Here is a 19,263-nt window from a genome sequence, read left to right as displayed (position 1 = left end):
AGTACAGTGGCGCAGTCTTGGCTCACTGCAACCTCCGCCTCCTGGATTCAAGCGATTCTCCTGCCTCAGCCTCCTGAGTAGCTGGGATTACAGGCATATGCCACCATGCCCGGCTAAGTTTTGTATTTTTAGTAGATACGGGGTTTCGCATGTTGGTCAGGCTGGTCTCAAACTCCTGACCTCAACTGATCCGCCCGCCTTGGCCTCCCAAAGTGCTGGCACTGCAGGCATGAGCAACCGCGTCCAGCCTTTCTCCTTTCTTAAAAAAATTTACTATATGCAAATTAACTTCAGCATTGGTTTCCAATATATACATTTTGTTGCTATGGTAATTCTTCTTTGACTTAAGTTTGGAGGCACCTCTCTACTTTTTTTCTTTCTAGTTCTCTGCCTGTATCCTGGTGCATTCATCATCTTGTCTCCTACTTCATGGAACATTCTGACCCCCTGTTCTTAATTCAGGCAAAGCACAGATTGAAGTCGGCTCAGGGCCTTTGCACAGAACAGAGACAGCTGACACCATGAATGACATCATTTTTCAGGTGAAACCTGCTCCTTAGGCTAAAGAAATGTCCTGTTCCCATTCTTCCTTGTAAGTACTTATAGGGTGGCTGTAGCATTCACCTACCAGTAGTGGCTCATCAGTTTATAGGCTACAACTTCCACTGAGTTCAAGTTCTTTGGCCTAGCTCATACATTCAGTCCTAACTTTTGTGAGTTTCTTAGAATAACTTTAGAATAAACTGTTTGGACTTTGACTTTTTAAAAGTCTAAGCATGAGCTTTGGAGTCCAACCTGGGTTCAAATCCAAACCTTGCAATGTACTAAGTGTATGGCTAAGTGATTTGGAGACTCACTTTGCTCATGTGTAAAGTAGAGATGAAAATAGGATACTCTTTGCCATTAACAAGCCCTAGGCTAGTGAGAGAGACAAATATATAAACAGGCAGTGACAATAGCACATTTTAAGGGCTGTAATGGTAGTATGCACACGACCTGTGGGAGATGAATCAGGGTGCAGTGATCTTATATGTACTGGTATAGCAGAAACCACATTGTCAGCCAGCACGCAGGCAAAGGTACCAGTTTCCAGACAAGCTGAGCTACATATCAGTAAGAGTAGGCATAGTTTGCAATCTGTCCCAGTACCTTAGCCAGACACAAGATGAGGCAGCAGCTCCCCCAGATGGTACCCCTCATGTTTCCAGGAAAACCTGATGGTGGCTTGCTTTGACAGATAGGGAAATTCTTTCTCACTAAGCAGACTGTTGTTTTCCTTCCCCCTCTCTTTGTTGTTGAGTCTGCTTTGTCTATTCTGGATGATAATCCTGTCGATGACAGGGATGAGATATATTTGTAAGACTTGTTTGTGTATATGTCTATATATGTGTATATGTCTATATGTGCCTTTGTGTGCGGTTTTTTTTGTATGTGTGTATACATCATTTTGTGCTTGTGTGGGTATATGTCTTTCTGTATTTAGATGTGTCTGTGTATGACAAGAAGTGGAAGGAGAAGAGGAACACTGAGCCAAGGAAGTAGGGGCTGAAAGAAAGCCCATAAAGGAGGTTGAGGATCAAGGAGGTTAGGGACAAAGGGTTTGGCCTGAGGTATAGGACACAGGACCTGGAAGAAAAAGCAGAGCCAGAAATGTAATTAGCAGCCCAAAGATGCTGTTAGTCTAGACAGAATCTGGGTCCCACAAAGTGGTAGGCAGAATGCAGGTATCGTCTAGCAGCCAGGAGTAGTCAAGCTAGCAGAGAGAGAAAAGCCATGTTTCAGGTATTAAAAACTTCTGACTCTTCCTGTCCAAGGAGGAATTGGCAGCTGGCTCCCAAGGCCCTGCTTCCCTTCAGACCTAACTGGTGTTTGTGTTTGTTTGACTATATATGTATTTTTTCAAGTCCTTCTGTGCATGTCTGTGTCTGCATATGCCTCACATTCAGTGTACTTGTACTTCATAGCATTAAGAAGAATTGTCTGATTCACTTAAGTCCAGTGAGTTTCCTTTCATTCACTCTTGTATTCTTCTCCTCACTTATAAATACCTCCTTTGAAATCTTTCTTTTTGATGTGCTGCTTGCCTTCTTTCTCTCTTTTTTCTTCAAACATATTTAGTGTGTGGTTTGTGCTGGATGCTGGATATGCTTTGCATACCCATTTAAAGACTATTAAGATGAATTTCCTACCTACAAAGATCTTACTTCACTTACTGAGACAGAAAAACATACGTATTCTATCCCCATAGAGATTGTAACAAGAGATGAGCCCTGCATGCTCTGGAAGTGCAGAAAAGAGTTAACCCATCTGAGGAGACAGAAAACACTTCCCAGAAAAGGTATTGCCTGAGATGAATTTTTGGAAGTGAATAGGGGTTTACATGGGGAGGGGGCTGAGCGTGATACATCATGTGGAGTAACAAGTATGATGTCCTTGGGAATCTGTGGTTCAGTGGTTCTTTTAACTTGAGCAAATGTAATAGTGGGGCAGAGAGGGAGAGGCTGGGAATAAGATTAGAAAGGCAGGCTCTAGCCAGATTTGTGTGCCATACTGAGGAACTTGGATTTCATCCTAAAGTTGAAAAGCTGGAAGTAAACAGAGCTGGTCCTAATTCTGACTGAAGGTATGTCAGGAGCAGGTTTTGCAGAGGAGGTGAAGTTGGAACTTGGTTTTTAAAGATGAGCAGGAGTTTACTAGATGAAGAAAGGAAGAAGAACATTCCAGGAGAGGGGAACTTAACGAGTAAAGGCAGGAGACAAAAAATATGGCAACTCTGGGAGACATCAAGTAGGGAGGTATTTAGAGAATAGTTACTTCATCTATAAGATAGGGACACCAGTAACATATACCTTCAATGGCTGATGTGAGGCTTGAAAAAGATCTTTTTTTTTGTAAACCATAGAGCTGTGTGCAAATTTCTATAGTTGTTGTGTTATCCAGTTTCTTGTAATTTTTTGTCAGTACCCAACATGCATCAGGCCTTCTCAGGTATAGATCCACATAGGCATATACCTCAGCACTTTGGCACTGGCTGGATGAGAGCCATGCCCTCTTTTATCTAGCCACTTGGTGTCTTGAGGAGGCAGAGGTAAGATTAGAAGTCTCTGGGAAGTCACTGGTAAGATCAGAACTTGCTGGGTCCCTTGACAAGGGGGATCATGCTATTTATTCTTGTTTATCCTCAGACACTAGGTTTCTCCTCAGATAAACTGGTATAAATAGTATGAGCCCCCTTGTCAAGGGGACCTAGGTTCAGAATAGTCAAACACATATGAAGCATCTTCTACATATAGGCACTATGGGGGACTGTGCCTTAAATTATCTCCTTTTCTCCACATTGTAACTATGAGGTAGTTTGCATTTTACAGGTTCTAGGTGATGTAGTGGTCAGTGTCAGAAATGTGATTCAAGACATTATCTGTGAAATTCTTTTTCCTGTATTACACTTCATAAGCTTTGTGATTTCTCTGGATGTTGACCAAGCTGTGTGATCAGTTGAGAGTGCAAAACTTTGTGCGGTCTCAGGCAGTGTGGGGCTGGAGAGAAAGTTGCTGGGCTCTGTCTTTGGGATTGAGTGATAACACTTTCCTCCACATAGAACAGTGGTTCTTTCCTTCAAGGACAGACTCTCTTCTATATATCTGTCTCACCCAGATGCTTTCAATATGTCTGATTAATCTGTGTGTCCTTGGATCTCAACACAAGACCTGTCACATAGTAACTATTCAGTAAATAATTGGTTAGGCAAATGAAAGAACAAATGCTGCTTAACAGAGTCTTCTGGAACTCCTAATGCCTGCACTATTCTTCTGCCTTCTCTTGTGTGGTACAGTACTCTAATAGGATATTTTGTCCTTAAGGACACACACACACACACACAGACACACACACACACAGAGTGTGTATATATATTTTGTATTGCTCATTGACGCATAAGCCTAAATCCTCCCTCTTAGAGTTGATTAGATGCCAGAAGCTTCTTGGGAGAGGCATGAGTTCGTTTTATTCTTATATTCTTTGTCCTTAAGCTTCTTCCCATACTACTGCCTAAAGGTGAGTGTCATTTATAAGAAACACATGGTGAGCTCTAACTCTTTTTGCCAAGTCAATTGAAGTGGCTGTTCTATTTTGGAAATGGAGTCCTAGAGGTTTTCCTGCTGTTGAGTGTTTGGCTGGGTTTGTGATCCTCTCAGGGTGTTGGAAAGCCATGTATAGGGATGGTAGCATGAGGGAAAACTGAGCGTGGAATCGAAGTTGCCTTTTGTTCGTGGGGATTGTCAGGGAGAGAGATTTCCCTAGCACCTGAAGCCAGAGCAGAGGGTGGATTTATTATATCTAGTTCAGGGATCAGCAAACTGTTTTTTCGTATAGCCTGCAAACTAAAAATGATTAAAAAATTTTTTTCTTTCATAATTGAGATTTTATTGGTTGAGGATCAGTACAGACATTTCAATTTGTACGCAATTATTAATATACATACCGAAAATCTAAAAAGCCATGTATTGTAATTCTTTTTTTAAAGTTATTCCAGTGACTTTCCAGCTTAGAATTTGGAAGCAAATTGTCCTTAAGAGGCTATCAAGGCCGGGCGCGGTGGCTCAAGCCTATAATCCCAGCACTTTGGGAGGCCGAGACGGGCGGATCACAAGGTCAGGAGATCGAGACCATCCTGGCTAACCTGGTGAAACCTCATCTCTACTAAAAAATACAAAAAAAAAAAAAAAAAAAAACTAGCCGGGCGAGGTGGCGGGCGCCTGTAGTCCCAGCTACTCAGGAGGCTGAGGCAGGAGAATAGCATAAACCCGGGAGGCGGAGGTTGCAGTGAGCTGAGATCTGGCCACTGCACTCCAGTCTGGGCGACAGAGCGAGACTCCGTCTCAAAAAAAAAAAAAAAAAAAAAAAGAGGCTATCAAGTACCGGCATCCTCACATGTTGATAAGCTGTTACATACATCCCACCAATTCACAACTGAATAGCATGTACACTACATATTCAAATTTTTAATCTTTCACAGCACAGCAGAGTAACCAAGTTATTAGGAAAACAGGACTACCACAACCAAAGATGTTACAGAGTACACACAGTTCTGACAGGGAGAGCCATGATCAAGGAGTGGTTTTCTTTAGGAAACAATTCTACCAAAAAACAACATAGAAGTAATTTAAAATGTTCAAGACATTAAATGCAGGACTGACTCCATATTGTCATTTAATGTGCATTGTATTATAGGATATAAAAACTAACCCCCCATCTATCGAGTGTTAAGCTGACACCAAAGATAGTTAAAGCCTCCCTTGATTCAAAATCCCACACTATTTTCTGGTTGTACCAAAAAATAAACAACCAGTGAATGATTGCACCTCTTAAAGCATTTACACTTAAAAATTGGGATGGGGTGGGATTCCCTCCTTCTAAAAAATGTTTCTAGAACTACTAAAAAACTTGTATTTACAAAATGGTTGATAAAAATATTCCTCTGGATTGTACAAGAAGGGAGACAGGGACCACTGATAACACATGATGTGTGGTATTAATCAGACTTGGTTTCTTTCTCTCCTGCTTCATCAGAGGCTGGACTCTCCTCAGTATTCTTTTCACTGTTTTCTGCAGGCAAATGTTCTTTAGTTTCTTGGTTAGCCACTTTGGCCTGTTTTCTCTTTGCTCCCGTTTTCCCTTTTGTTTGCACTTTTTTGTCTGAAGATTTATCCTTTGCTGCTACCTTTTTCTGCTTCGCTTCCACTTTTGCAGGAGCAGGTTTAGCAGACAACCGCGCCTATCTTCTCTCGGGCTCTTCCTTGGCGGCACCTTTGGCGGAGCTGACCTTCCTCTTAGTCATCCTGGCGGCGTGGAGGGCGCCTGCGGGATGTCTGCAAGCCGTGGCGCAGGGAGAGCCTTGGCGAAGCTGGGCTGCCTGGTCACTGCCGCTCCTCCCGCCGCCCGGCTGCTGAGACCCACAGCAAGGGTGATGGGAGAACCCTGATTTTTACATTTTAAAATAGTTTAGGGGGAAAACTAAAGAAGAATTTCAAGATGTGAAATTTATATGAAATTGAAATTTCAGAGTCCGTAAAGTTTTATTGGCATACAGCCACTCTCATTCGTTTACATATTGTCTATTGCTGCTTTTACGCAAGAACAGCAGAGTTGAGTAGTTGCGACCACCAAGCATAAAATATTTACTGTCTGGCTCTTTACAGAAAAAGTTTATCTGGCCTAGTGTAACCTATCAATTAAAAAAAAAAACAAACAGCTTTTTGGAGGAAGAATTCACATACTGTGCAGTTCTCCCGTATAGTATACAATTCAGTGGGTTTTAGTATATTCACAGATATGTGCAACTATCACCTCAGTCAATTTAAAAACATTTTTGTCACCTCAAAAATAAACCACATACACATTAGCTATTGTTCTCTCCCCGCATTTCCCCCAGCCCTAAGCAACCATGCATCTACTTTCTCTTTCTGTAATTTGCCTATTATGGACATTTCATGTAAATACAGTCATATAATATGTGGTCCATTGTAACTGGCTTTTTTCACTTAGCGTGTTTTCAAGGTGCATTCATGTTGTATCAGTACTGCCTGTACATGTTCATGTATATATATCTGTATTTTATTTCTTTTCATGGCCAAATAATATTCTATTGCATGGACATACCAGTTTTGTTTAGCCATTCATCAATTTATAGACATCTGGTTTGTTTCACCTTTTAGCTATTATGAATACTGCTGTTATAGACATGTATAAGTTTTTGTGTGGACATGTGTTTTATGTTTTGTTTGGACATATACTTTTATTTCTCTTGGGTACATACATATGAATAGAATTGCTGGGTCATATGGTAACTCTGTTTACCTGTTTTAGGAACTGCCAGAGTATTTTCCATATAAAAATGGTTCAAGTGGCTAAACCATTTTTACATTCCTGCCAGCAGTGTGTGAGGGATCTGATCTCTCCACATGCTCATCAACACTTGTTATTGTCTGACTTTTTGATTACAGTCATCCTAGTTGGTATAAAGTAATATCTCATTATGATTTTGATTTACATTTCTCTGATGACTAACGGAATTGAACATCTTTTCATGTGCTTAATGGTTATTTGTATATCTTCTTTAGAGAAATATTTTCTCAGATCCTTTGCTCATTTATTTTTTTATTATTATTTTTAAAAATTTCCATCTTAATTTTATATTCATGGAGTACATGTGCAGGTTTGTTACAAGGGTATATTACGTGATACTGAGGTTTGGGCTTCTATTGATTTTCTTATGCAGATAGTGACCGTAGCATCCAATGGGAATTTTTTCAGTCCTTCTCCCTATCCCCAGTCCTTTTGGAGACCCCAGTATCTATTGTTCACATCTTTGTGTTTATGTGTACCCAAGATTTAGCTCCCACTTGTAAGTGAGAACATGCAATATCTGGTTTTCTGTGTCTGCACTAATTCACTTAAGATAATGGCATCCGGCTGCATTCATGTTGCTGCAAAGGATTTTCATTGCTTTTCATGGTCAATATGTACCACATTTTCTTTCTTTCTTTTTTCTTTTCTTTTCTTTTTTTTTTTGAGTCAGAGTCTTGCTCTGTAACCCAGGCTGGAGTGCAGTGGCATGATTCTGGCTCATTGCAGCCTCAGTCTCCTGGGTTCAAGTGATCCTTCCACCTCAGCTTCTGAGTAGCTGGAACTACAGGCATGCACCACTGCCTGGCTAATTTCTTTGTACTGTTTTGTGGATACAGGGTTTTGCCATGTTGCCCAGGCTGGTCTTGAACTCCTGGGCTCAAGCTCTCCTCCCACCTTGGCCTCCCAAAGTGCTGGTATTACAGACGTGAACCACCGTGCCTGGCCTGTACCACATTAATTAATGGCATCTAGGTTGATTTCATGTCTTTGCTATTGTGAATAGTGCTGCAGCGAACATATAAGTGCACATATCTTTTTAGTAGAATAATTTATTTTCCTTTGGGTATGTATACAGTAATGGAATTGCTGGATCGAATGGTAGTTCTATTTTTAGTACTCTTAGAAATCTTCAAACTGCTTTCCACAGTGGCTGGACTATTTGCATTTCCATCAACTGTATATAAGTGTTCTCTTTTCTCTGCAGCCTTACCAACATCTTTTTTTTTTTTTTTTTTTAAGTTTTTAATAATAACTTTGCGTCCTGGTACAGTGGCTCACACCTGTAATCCTAGTGCTTTGGGTGGCAGGCGGATTGCTTGAAGCCAGGAGTTTGAGACCAGCTGGACCAACGTGGCAAAACTTGGTCTCTACAAAAAAATACAAAAATTAGCTAGGCATGGTGGTGTGTGCCTATAATCCCAGCTACTCAGGAGGCTGAGACATGAGAATGGCTTGAACCCAGGATGCGGGGGTTGCACTGAGCTGAGATTGGGCCACTGCACTTTAGCCTGGGTGACAGATTGAGACTCTGTCTCAAAAAAATTTTTTAAATAAAATTAAAAACCTTTGCTCATTTTTAAATTGGGTTGTCTTTTTGGTATTGAGTTGTTAAAGTTCTTTATATATTTTAGATACAAATCCCTTATGAGATATGTGATTTGAAAATATTTTCTCCCATTCTGTGGGTTGCTTTTTTACTTTCTTGATCATGTCCTTTGAAGCACAGAAGTTTTTAATTTTGATGAAGTCCAGTTTATTTATTTTTTTGCTGTTGTTGCTGCTCATGCTTTTGAGGTCATGTCTAAGAAACCATTGTCAAATCCAAGGTCGTGATGACTTACCCCTGTGTGTTCTTCTAAGAGTTTTAAAGGCATCTGAAGCTTAATGTGCACCAAGCTGGATTCTAAATATTATCTCATCCAAAACCTGCTGTATACACTGCCTTCCTCATCTCAGTTGAAGGCAAGTCCATTGTTTCAATTGCCTGGGCAAAAAATATTCTAAATAATTCATTATTTTGTCAACTCCACATCTATTGGTAAATCCTGTGGGTTCTCCCTTTAAAATATATCCAAAATAGAATCATTTCTCACTATCATTCCACTGCAGGCACCAAGGCTCAGTAGTCTCCGAGCAGATAGCCTTATCTACATTTATTCTCAGTGTAGCAGCTAGAGAGCTTTTTTGAAAAATAAAACAAAACAAAACAAAAACGTAAACCAGATCATTTTGCTCTGCTCAAAACTTGTGATAACTTCATTTTTTGTTTGATGTGAAAGCCACAGTCTCCACAAAAGTTAGCAAGGCCCTCTGTGATCTGGTCCCCACTTATTCTGATCTCCTCTCTGACTTATATTCCCCTTGTCACTCACTGTAGCCACACTCTTTGGTGTTCCTTCATACTCTTTTGTATCCCTGCTTTAGGGCCTTGGTTCTAGCTCTTGCCCCTGCCTGGACTATCGTTTCCTTAGATATTTAGTTTATGCCCTCATATTTCCATATGAAATATACTTTGTGGCTGGGCATGATGGTTCACGCCTGTAATCCCAGCACTTTGGGAGGCCGAGGAAGGCAGATCACTTGAGGTCAGGAGTTTGAGACCAGCCTGGCCAACATGGTAAAACCCTGTCTCTACTAAAAATACAAAATTAGCCGGACGTGGTGTCATATGCCTGTAGTCCCAGCTACTCGAGAGGCTGAGGCAGGAGAAATGCTTGAACCAAGGAGGTGGAGGTTGTAGTAAGCAGAGATTGTGCCACTGAACTCCAGCCTGGGCAATGGAGGGACACTCTGTCTCAAAAAAACAAAAAACAAAACAAAACAAAACTCCCCCAAAATATTCTTTGTCGGTTGTCATACTTCATCTTATCAAAGAGACCTTTCTCAGACCACCCTATTTAATAATGAAATCTGCACCTCTACGCCATTCCTGGCACCTAGATCTTCATTATGAATCACTTTTTAAAATAATTTTTAAGAACTTATCATCTGAATTTTATTATTTAATCACTTATTGTTTTATTATTTATTGCCTGTAATATAAAGTTTATAAGGGAAAGGGATCTGCTTTTTTCACTGCTATATCTCCAGTACCTAGAACAGTACCTGTCTCAGTGTTGGTACTTTTTTGTACAGATTCAAAGTACTATCTGGGGTCACTTACCAGCCTCAAGAGCTTCCTTTAGTATTTTTTTGTAAGGTGTGTCAGTTAGCAATGAATTTTCTCAGTGTTTTTTTATTCCGGAATTGTCTTTATTTTTTACCTTCATTTTTTCACGAGAGTTTTGCCGGATATACAATTCTTGGTTGACATCCCCTCACTTCAGTGAGCCCTTTGACTATGTTATCCCTTTGTCTTCTGGCATCCATTATTTTTGGTGAGAAGTTAACTGTTAATCTTACTGGGGTTCACATGTGTGTGATGAGTCATTTTTCTCTTGCTGCTTTCAAAGTTTTCTCACTGCTTTTAGCATTTTACTTAATGTGTCTATTTGTGGATCTCTTTGCATTTATCATATTTGGAGTTTATTAGATTTTCGTTATGGGTAGATTAATGTTTTTAAAAACACGTTGGGAGGTTTTTCAGCCATTATTTCTTTGAATATTTTTCCTTCTCCTTTTTCTTTCTTTCTTTCTTTCTTTTTTTTTTTTTTTTTTTTGAGACATAGTCTCACTCTGTCACCCAGGCTGGAGTACAGTGGCACAATCTAAGCTCACTCCAACCTCTTCCTCCTGGGTTCAAGCGATTCTCGTGTCTCAGCCCCCGCAAGTAGCTGGGATCACAGGCATACACCACCACACCTACATTAGTAGAGATGTGGTTTCGCCATGTTGTCCAGGCTGGTCTTTAACTCCTGGCCTCAAGCAGTCCACCCACCTTGGCCTCTCACAGGTGTGAGTCTTCCTGCTCCTTTTTCTTTATCTTCCCTTTCTGCTATTCGTATTATACATACATCGGTGTGATTAATGGTGTTCTACATTTCTCTGAGGCTCAGTTCATTTTTCTTTCTTCTTTTTTTTTTTTTGTATTTTTTTTTTTAGTAGAGATGGGGTTTCACCATGTTAGCCAGGATGGTCTCGATCTCCTAACCTCGTGATCCACCCGCCTCGGCCTCCCAAAGTGCTGGGATTACAGGCTTGAGCCACCGCGCCCGGCCTATTTTCTTCATTCCTTTTTCTCTATGTTTTTAGGATTATATAATCTCTTATCAGTCTCTCTGGAAGTGTGCTTATTCTTTCTTCTGCCAGTTCAGATCTACTATTTAGCCCCTCTCCTAATCCACTTCAGTTATTGTACTTTTCAACTCCAGAACATCCATTTGGTTCTTTTTTAAAACAATAATTTCTGTCTCTTTATTGACATTCTTTATTTAATGCAACATTGACATCATGCATTCCTTTACCTCTTTAAAAATCATGATTTTCTTTTTTTTGGTCTTTGGACATATTTATAATGGCTAATTTGTAGTCTTTTTCTGTTAAATCTGACATCTGGTCCCTCTTACTGAGAGTTTCTGTTGCCTCCTTTTTTTCTGGTATGTGGGTAACACTTTCCTGTTTCTTTGTTTTTTTGTTTTGTTTTTTGTTTGTTTATTTGAAGCTGAACATTTTTGATAATATATTGTAGCAACTTTGGGTACTTGTCTGTTTCCTCTGGGGCTTATTATTATTTGCTTGTTTATTTATTTAATGACTGGCTAGATTGTTTAAGTGGTTGATCCCCCTCCTCCCACAGTGTAAATCCTCTGATGTTGCTCCTCAGAGGACTTTGGTATGCCCACAGTCGTATTTGGATGATAATGGTTTGGGCAGAACTTTGTCTCTTTCCCTGGCCACACCCAGCTTTTTGGGTTCACTAATTGCCATCTGATTGCTCTGCTCTTTTCAACAATGCCCTGAGGCATAAATTGCTTCCTAGACTAATCCAATTATATTAGGGTTCCTTTGAAGGGAAAGTTCCTGAGGTCAGTGTTTGAAATTTGTTCTTTGTTGGTTTGTTTTTGGAGATAGAGTCCCAGTCTTTCACCTGGGCTAAAGTGCAGTGGCATGATGATGGCTCACTGTAGCCTCAAACTCCTGGACTCCATTGATCCTCCTACCTCAGCCTCCTGAGTAATTGGGACCACAGGTGTGTGCCACTGCACCTGGCTTTTTTTTTTTTTTTAAAGTTCTGGTATATATGTGCAGGATGTGCAGGTGGCCTGGCTAATTTTTAAATTTTTTTGTAAAGATGGGGTCTCCCTATGTTGCCCAGGCTGGTGAAATTTGTTCTTACCCCAAGAGACTCCTCCCAGCTGTCTCTTTCCCTAGTTATCTCCAGCAAATTCTCTAGTCTACAGTTTAGCCTGTATCTCCAATGAATCTACTAATCTTTTCCTTTCACCACAACTTCTACTTTCATTTTGAGAGTATCCTACCCTTAGTCTTGAACTTCTCTACACTCTGTTGCAGATGAGGTCATTTTCCCTGGGAAGAGATTCAGAGCTCTTTGTTTTATAGCCTGCTTTCTCTGCCAGGCAAAATCTTTGAGTCATGGTTCTGGAGCTGGGGTGGGGGACAATGACATGCTTCTGAGTGACACCACCACTGTAGGAGCTGAAGACTTGGAGGGGTGGCAGTAGCCTCAGGTCTTTTTGATTTGCTTCTCCCAGAGTGTAATAACAATCTTATGAGCCAGGGCAATGCCAGTTGTGGCTCCAGTATTCTCAGTGGCACTGCATCCAAGGTAAAGCTCCTGTCATATGAGTAGGGGTTAAACGGGATAAAAGAGGCCCACCTTTTAGCTGCACTCACTTACAACTTAGCCTCAGTAACATGTAGCTGGGGGAAGGATCAGAAATGCTAATATCCTGCTCAGGACATTCCAGGCAGCTAACCCTTCAACAGGGAGCTTGAGAGAGAAGGTCTGTGTTTTTAGCTGCCTCAGTGTGGAGTGGAGTTTCTGTGTCCTTGAGTTGGGAGAGGCAAGGCAGGGAACAGGTTAAATATTGTGGACTCTCGCTGTTCTTAGATTTTCTTGAGCATATGTTTCTTCATTGGCTGTGTGCCTTTAAGACCATTTCCAGAAACTTTAAATGGTTGCTTTTGAAAAATAAGTTTCACTAGTTTTACTGGAGAGTGGGTCTGTGGAGCTTCTCATGCTGTCAAACTAGAAGTCCCTTCTAACCCATCAATTTTGTAACTGTCCTTTCTCATAATGCATTTTCTCCAGTGCTGTGCATTCATCCTATATAAATGTGGCAGTATTGACCCCAATTAAGAAGATAACCTCTTCCCTTTGGGGAAATATTTTCTAATTAGTGATCTATTTCTGTCCTCCTTTCATAAAACAAAGGTTCCCCAGACAGTAGTCCTTGGCTAGCTTGGATACTTTGGTTCTGACAGTTTGTAAGACTGGAGATGTTAGAGTTTCCCTGTATTTGCCATTCTGACCAGGTACCTGGCAAGCTGAAACTTTTAATGCTGCCTCTAGGATTTGACCTGTGTCATGTGCCCAATGTTTTGGTGAGGCATCAATGATGATTCCATGACAAGCACTGAGCTTTCTCATTGACCTCAGAGGGATTCTCTGTATCTGTGTATGTGCCAGGTGCTGGCAATAAAGGAGTAAAAGGAAAGGTAATGTTGCTGCCTTTGAAGAAGTTCCCCTAGTGGTGGAGATAGCCATAAAACAGATAAGGACACTATAATTTATTAAGTGGATACGGTGAGGCACAATGGCTTGCACCTGTAGTACCAGCTACTTGGGAGGCTGAGGTGGGAGAATTTCTTGAGCCCAGAATTCAAGACCAGCCTTAGCAATATATCAAAACCCTGTCTGTAAAAAAAAATAAATAAAATTTTAAGAGTGAACACTGTGATACAGTTGCAGAAGAGGATGCCCTAAGTCAGCTCTTCCCATGTTACAGTCACTGACACATAATCTGGATCTCAACAGATGACTAGGAGTGATAAGGAGAATGTTTTAAGTTAGGGAATAGCATGTACAAAGATATTGTACTGGTAAAAAGCCTGGTACTTTCAGAGAGTTTTAAGTAATTCATTATCATTGGGAATTGGGAATTCATTATCATTGGGAATGGGAGGAAGTGGCAATTGATGCATTGAGGAAGGCCAGCCCATAGAGGAGGGAGGGTCTTGCATAAAGTTGTAAAGTTTTGATTTTAAATGGAGTTAAAACTTTAAAAGCTTTCAAAGAATCATAGAGTAGAACAGAAAGGACCTTAGAGGTTAGTAGACTACGATGTCTTGTCTTTACTGTCTCCATTTCTGACCTCTTGACACGTGGACTTTATATAGCAAGCACTTAGAAAATATTCATTTTCTATCCCCTCTGTAGGTCTTCCTTACATATGAGGGATCATGCATCACTGTAATAGTGGGCCCTAGGATTGTACATTCTTAGTATCTTTAATCCTTCTTAAAACATATTACACACACACACACACACACACACACACACACACACACACACACACGAGAGCTTATTTTTGTGCCAGGCACTATTCTAAGGTATTTAGTTGAATTTACTCATTTATGCTTCCCTCAACTTGAGGGTTGTTAGGTTTTTGTGCTACTATCTTCATTTTACAAATGATGCAAGTTACACGCTGAAACTAAGTGGTGGAACGAGGATTCAAACCCAGGCAACCGGGTCTAGAATCAAACTCTAAAGTATCATGCTACATCGAATCCAAGCTAGTGTAATTCTCTGGCTCCTGGCTAAATATCTTTGTTTTAGATAGGCTGACAATTTGGGGACCTTTTTCTTTCTTCTATTCAACAGACAATTATGTCTTGACTAGCTATTGTAAGCTAAGCTCTCTGCTACATGTTACAGAACAAACTCCAGAGACACTCCTTTAGTTATTTAATAACCACACACCCTGCTCTGTGCCAGTCCCTAGGCTTGGAGATGGGTTTATGGAGCTATTCATTTATGGAGAATTCATTTATGTATTCCAGAAAATTTGCAAGATGCTGGGTGAAGAATAAATGATAAATAAAATATAGTCTCTATTTTTGAGTTGCTTAGGGAGAGTAAGAGGGGGATAATTAAATAGTAATCGTAGAATATTGGGATAAGTACTGTCATTGATGTATACCCTGAGAACTAAGGGAACAAATAGGATAGGGCAATGAACTCACATGGGAGAGATCTAGAAAACTTCACAGAAGGCGGTGACTTTTTCTTTAATAGACAAAAAGTGGGAGAAAGCGTTTTAAATGGAGCACCTTGTGCAAAATCTTGGGGGTATAAAAGATCATGGTTTGGTCAAGGAGCAGGAAATGGCTTGATGTGTCTAGAGCAGGCAACTTTTTCTGTAAAGGATTAGATAGTAATTATTTTAGACTTTGATAACCATAGAGTCTCTGTTACAAATACTCAACTCTGCCTTTGTAGCATGAAAGCAGCCACAGAAAATATACATCAGTGCATGAGCCTGGCTATGTTTCAGTAAAACTTTATGAAAACTGGCTGGGCATGGTGGCTTATGCCTGTAATCCCATCACTTTGGGAAGCCAAGACAGGAGGATTGCTTGAGTCTATGAGTTTAAGACCAGCCTGGACAATATGGTAAGACTCTGTCTCTACAAAAAATAAAGAAAAAATTAGCCCCTGTGCTTGTAGTCCAAGCTACTCGGGAGGCTGAGGCAGGAGGATTGTTTAAGCACAGGAGGCTGCAGTGAGCCATGTTCACGCCACTGCACTTCAGCATGGGCAATAGAGGGAGACTCAGTTTCAAAACCAACAAACAGCAAACTGGATTTGGCTTATGGACATAGTTTTCTGACCAATATCTGGTGTGTAAGGTGTCTGGTAGGGAGGAAGAGTGGCCAGGAAGGTCCCTAGGAAGTTAATATTGTTTTTTTTTTTTTTTTTTTTTTTTTTTTTTTTTGAGGCGGAGTCTCGTTCTGTCTCCTACCCTGGAGTGCAATGGCCGGATCTCAGCTCACTGCAAGCTCCGCCTCCCGAGTTAACGCCATTCTCCTGCCTCAGCCTCCCGAGTAGCTGGGACTACAGGCGCCCGCCACCACGCCTGGCTAATTTTTTGTATCTTTTAGTAGAGACGGGGTTTCACCATGTTAGCCAGGATGGTCTCGATCTCCTGACCTTGTGATCCGCCCGTCTTGGCCTCCCAAAGTGCTGGGATTACAGGCTTGAGCCACCGCGCCCGGCAGGAAGTTAATATTGTAAAAGGCCTTGAATGTCAGGCCAAGAAGCTAAGGCTTTATCTTGTAGGTAATGGGGAGCCATGAGATGTTAAGTAAGGGAATTGGAATAGATATTTACTTTAAGATCGTTCTGGTGTCCAATATGGTAGATAGACTGACAGAAAAGAGACTAGATATACAAAGATAAGTGAGAAATGACTGCCCTATCCCTGCCCATGAGCAACAACTTCTGATCTCAGTGGAGACAGATATTTCACCCATGAAACATCCATGTCCTAGAACTCTGTAAATGACATTTAGAGCTATTGTACCTGAAATATGGTATGATTCCTTGCTAGATGTTCAAGAGGTGAATAAGAGTTGGTGAACTTTTCAGATCTGGAACATGTGACTTATGGGTTTGATATGGCTTGGTTCTCTGTACCCACCAAATCTCATGTTGAGTTGTAATCCCCAGTGCTGGAGATGGGGCCTGGTAGGAGTGATTGGATTATCGGGGTGGTGTTCTCATGAATCATTTAGCACCATCCCCTCTTATATAGTGAGTGAGTTCTCATGAGATCTGGTCCTTTAAAAGTGTGGTATCACCTGCCCCCTTGCTCTCTCTTCCTCCTGCTCTGGCTGTGTAAAGTGTGTCTGTTTCCCTTTTACCTTCTGCCTTGATTGTAAGTTTCCCAAGGCCTCTCCAGAAGCAGAAGCTGCTATGCTTCCTGTACAGCCTGTGGAACTGTGAGCCAATTAAACCTCTTTTCCTTATATATTACCCAGTCTCAGGTATTTCTTTTTTTCTTCCTTTTTAAATTTTTTTTTGGTGGAGTCTCACACTGTCACCCAGGCTGGAGTGCAGTGGCACAATCTCGGCTCACTGCAACCTCTGTTTCCTGTGTTCAAGCGATTCTCTTGCCTCAGCCTCCCAGGTAGCTGGGACTACAGGCACAAGCCATGATGCCAGCTATTTTTTATGTTTTTAGTAGAGATGGGGTTTCACCATGTTGGCCAGGCTGGTCTTGAATTCCTGACTTCAAGTGATCTGCCCACATCTGGCTCCCAAAGTGCTGGGATTACAGGTGTGAGCCACTGTGCCTGGCCACAGGTATTTCTTTATAGCAGTGTAAGAATGGACTAATGTAGGGTTCTAAATCTTGTGGGCTGGGGTGGGGGGGGGGTGTTGGAGAGCAGCAGAGAAAGTGGGAATGGAGGTGGTACGATTTGATTTGGGAAATGTGGAAGGTAAGTATTAGGGAACGAGGTTGGAAAGGGGAGGGAAGAGTTATTGATTCTAAGGAAGATCCCAGGAAAGCCATCCAGATTGCTGTACCCAAAGGTGTGCTGCTCTTCTTCTGGCTTTATGTCAGTGAATTCTGTTCTCTGTTGAATCAAGCTGGCTGGGCCTGTTTTGTATTATAGAGAGATGTCTCCCCTCTTCTCTGCTCCCACTCTCACTACTTCACTACTGCTTAACACTTGGGATGGGTTTATGCCTTGTGCCACCTCCTGGGAGATCAGTTTTCTGGGCGCATGGAACTAAATATACTCACTGACAGCTGGTGCCTTGGCTCTTTGGAGAGCTATTGAGCTGTATAGTTCTAGCCAATGCTGCATTCTCCATGGTAAGGCAGGACTCTTGGGGAGCCTCCTTACATCTTCCTGAGAGAAGAGCTGCTTGATCTAGGTGTGAAATAGTAAATCCCTTTAGTGGGATCCAAAAGCTGCCTCTTTAGCTATGTTATTACCTTTTGTTACTTTTAAACTTTGTCTTAAATCAGACGTTAACTATTAGCTGGATGTGGGACAGTGTTCAGAGTAAGATGTGGTAATGCCTACTTCAAGTATACTGGACATCAAAGTATATTTGATGTCAATATACTCAGTATTATATTCTTGGGTGCTATGCTTATGGCTGGGTAACTGGGAACTTCTGTTGGGAGTATATGGTTTGGCAGGGGAGATAGACATCTAATAAGACTGATAAAGGTATTCACAGGCATTATGGGAGCACAGAAGAGGCCACCTTTGATCAATAATCTTTTTCTGTTACTTTCCTCTCCTTATCTCACTCTCCTTCCAATAATAATCTCAATTAATATCTGAATTGTGCTTTCAAACTCATAGTACTTTAGTGTACAATAGGAATTACAAACTATACCCCTGAGGGGCCAGAGGGCATTGTAACTGAGTAATGTGGGCTGTATAAATGCATATGCATAAGTCTGTGAATGGTGAGAGCTGTGGGAAAATGGAGAGCACACGCCTCTTCAGAAGGAATAGCTCTGGCTGATTGTTGCCATGTAGTTATGTAATCCAAGAGCAGTTCTAAGAGATAGGGGATTGAGGCCTCCATTAGCTCCTTTAGCACCAACTTCCCGACCTTTAAGATACCCCAAATTGTATAACATATATATATTCATACACATATGTAATATAAATTATACATATATAAATATATTTTATATATAGTCATATGCCACATAAGGGCATTCAGTCAACAATGGGCCACATATACAATGTGGTTCCATAAGATTGTAATATCATATTTTACAATATCTTTTTTATGTTTAGATATGTTTAGATACACAAATACTACTGTGTTACAACTCCCTACAATATTCAGTACAGTAACATGTTGTATGGGTTTGTAGCCTAGGAGCAATTGGCTATTTCATATAACCTAGGTATGTAGTAGGCTATACACATCAGCACACTCTATGATGTTGACACAATGATGCATTTCTTAGAATATATCCCCATCATATGTCGTAAGTGAGATGACAATTTTACCAGAGGCTAATTGACATAAACAAGAGTTAAGTTCCTATGTCATATTTCTGGTCACAAAAATATCACCAAACTTACAAATAAAGACCAAAACATTTACAATATGAAACACTGAAATAAATGTGAGCTATATGTACATTTAAGAAAGATTAATAAAAACAAGTAAGATAATTATTTACCTACTTATTTCAGTGCAGGGTTGAGAGTGTCCAGAGCTTATCCTAGCAGCTCAGGGTGCAAGGTGGGCACCAACTCTGGATAGGACACCATTCCATTGCAGAGCATACCGACACACACACCCACACTCACTCAGGCTAGGACCATGGAGACATGCCAATTCACCTAAAATGGACATCTTTGGGACGTGGGAGGAAATCAGAGAACACAGAGAAAACCCATGCACAC

At 40.9% G+C, this 19,263-nt stretch overlaps 1 protein-coding gene and 1 pseudogene across 3 annotated transcripts in view; one reads left to right on the top strand and one right to left on the bottom strand.

The window, feature by feature from the left end:
- Nucleotides 1-19,263, top strand: part of STIM1 (stromal interaction molecule 1) — a 214,824-nt gene that overhangs the window by 119,252 nt on the left and 76,309 nt on the right. The window lies entirely within an intron of this gene.
- LOC140712394 (non-histone chromosomal protein HMG-14 pseudogene) lies at nucleotides 5,321-6,976 on the bottom strand (annotated as a pseudogene).

This window comes from Chlorocebus sabaeus, chromosome 1 (genome assembly GCF_047675955.1).
Source record: "Chlorocebus sabaeus isolate Y175 chromosome 1, mChlSab1.0.hap1, whole genome shotgun sequence".
Taxonomy (NCBI): Eukaryota; Metazoa; Chordata; class Mammalia; order Primates; family Cercopithecidae; genus Chlorocebus; species Chlorocebus sabaeus.
Note: the sequence above shows the minus strand (reverse complement) of the source record. Positions and strands in the feature narration are given on the sequence as shown.